The sequence below is a fragment of the Phalaenopsis equestris genome, unplaced genomic scaffold, assembly GCF_001263595.1.
Source record: "Phalaenopsis equestris unplaced genomic scaffold, ASM126359v1 Scaffold000364, whole genome shotgun sequence".
Lineage (NCBI taxonomy): Eukaryota > Viridiplantae > Streptophyta > Magnoliopsida > Asparagales > Orchidaceae > Phalaenopsis > Phalaenopsis equestris.
This window is the reverse complement of record NW_018164806.1, coordinates 191,156-193,863: the sequence shown is the minus strand read 5'-3', so window position 1 is coordinate 193,863 and position 2,708 is coordinate 191,156.

The window sequence follows — 2,708 nt, the reverse complement described above, 5'->3', positions numbered from 1 at the left end:
TATATATATATATATATATATATAGTATTTGTAACTCTATGGGAACTGATTTTCACTTCTGGAATAGAAACTGTCATTCTGCTGCTGAGGCACATTGTCGAACCTCGTAAATCTCTTGCATTCTTGAATCCTCTTCCAATTTTGTTTTCGTATCAAAGCAAGGAGATCAGCGCATGAAGGACGAAGAAGATCGGCGGTTCGGCGAGGGCTTTGACTATCGAGGCAGAGGAGTTCAGACGGTTGTGTGTTCGTTTGACAAATGCTACAACGATTGTGCGGCGAGAATTTTAGCTCAAGAAGAACAATTTGTGCGAAGGATTCGGCGACCGACGAGTGCTTTGACGCAGAAAAGATTGGTTCGATGGTTTGGCTTCGGCTCGAGACAGAGAAGTTTGTTTGAGAAGTAATTTGAGATGACAATGTTTGGTGCAAAATTTAAAGTGGTGAAGTACGATAGAATTGGTAACTTCGGATTGTGGCAAATAAAGGTGAATGATTTGTTTGAGCATCAAGGAATTTCAAAAGCTTCGAAACCAAGGAAACCTGATAAGATGGAAGATGAAGATTGAGAAGAATTGCAACAACAAGCGGCATGTATCATACGTTTATGTCTGGCAAATGAGATTATGTATCACATTATAAATTTGAAATCTCCATGAGAAGTATGAAAGAAATTGGAAACTGAGTTTATGTTCAATTCCCTAACGAATAAACTTTATCTAAAGCAAATGTTGTATGTGTGAAGACGCTGACAAACTTTGGTCTGGAGCAACACGTGAATGTCTTCAATCAAATAATCACAGTTCTAGCGTAGTTTGATGTGAGTATTGAGAATGAAGACCGAACAATAATATTGTTGGCAAACAACCTTCAGATTAGTGAAGTTGACACACATTCTTTATTTTTCATTCAATTTCTTCACCATTACCATGTTGGCAAGCCAGTCGGGATATTGCACCTCTTGTATGAAACCAACATCCACAGCTTCATAACATCCTATCTTATTGGTTAAGTCAAGTTGTTGGCTATGGCTCACATCTTTTCCTTGAAATGACGAGCTCGTGTTTTAATATTCAGATGATGACTGGAAATGTCAATGTTGACTCCATGCATCTAGCTGGAGGTCCATGTGAAGAAATCTCGATGACTCCTCAGAATTGTGATGACTGGCCCCGATGATCACTACTGAAATCAACACTGACTAAGAAGGTTCTTAATTTTTATTCTTTAAAAATAGGCATTGCTTATGGGATTTTGGTGTCCTCAAGACAGTTGCCTTTATTTTTAGTAAGCAAGAGGAGATCTTCCTGCACATTCTACATGGCTCTCAATAAACAGGTTCAATATTGTACTAGATCTCTTGAATGGTGATGATCTATTTGCCATATAGAAATTTGGCAATGGACTGGTAGGTAGATGTAATCCCCTTAAAAGTATTCAACTTTGGCCTATTGAAGATGGAATTATACATTTTTAGGACCTCTATTGTGATGAAGTCAGTTATCGCCATGTATTGGATTTCTCCTTTTCCCCAAGTGATTAAAGGGTGATTACTTCACACATTTCTTTTTGTTATCCGATAAATTTAAAAAACAGTTCAGAGGTGGGGGCCTGCCAATTAATGAAAATATCCATCTTATTAAAAGCTCATTTGATTAAGAAACTTAAAAAGCTACAAACGTCTATCAGGATGCTACCGATTTGATAATTCTCAATAATAGTTGTAACCATGATGACATAGTTGAAGGATTCCAACCTATGGGTAGATTAATGTCCAAAAAAAATGACAGGAGGGTGGATTGGTATAATGCGCTTAAGCAAAGTGGCTGAGTAGACCCTCTTCTTGCTGAACCATCACAAAGCTTCAAGTCCTTCTTTTTCAAAGATGGTTGGTATGATTCTGATGACATAGATTAACCACATCGAAGTAAGCTCATCACTATCACCCTTAACGGGTGTCTTGCCTTATCATTGAGTATGGGTTTCTGGAGCCATAATTTTTTTCAATTTTCTAGTCTTGCTTAGCTCTTCGATCAAACTGTAAGGATGTCAATGCTCATTTTGCGATCATCATACCGATGATACGTGCAATATATGTTTGAATCACTAGTGTACTTGCTTTCCTTCATGGGAAAAAGCTTCCTAAAGTAATCATTTTTCTGAATGGCCCGAATGATTTTAGCTATTAAAACTCTCAAAGGTGTGCCTTTAGTAGAAGGAACACGAGGGTGGGGGTGGGGGGTGGGAGTTTGCAATGTAATTTCTAATTCCTCTATAACTTTCTTCTAATCAGTCTCTTGTCGGTGTTGCTTCGCTCATGGAGGGTATGTTTGTCGAAAGTCCCCTAAGATTTTTTCTAAAACGAATCGTTGAATCTTGACATTGATCGCGGGATCATCTTTGGAACTTCTCCTTGAGTGAGAGATATACTCTTCAGTGAAGATGTGGCCATTCACGAGATCCGAGAGTTTCACCAACTTTTTTGGCTTCCACTAGCCAAGTACATGAAAGAACGATCCTTCATGAAGTCCTTAGGCCAAAGCTACATGAGCAGCAATAGTTCGATATCTTGGACACCTAGCATCTTCCATTGGAGGTGATGAAGCTTTTGAGGCTCTTGGTAGTTCCTAACAAATTTTCCTGATGGTTTGAGAGTTCTTTGGTTGTTTATGTGTGTGAGGAAATTTTTTCACTAACACTTTTTGAAA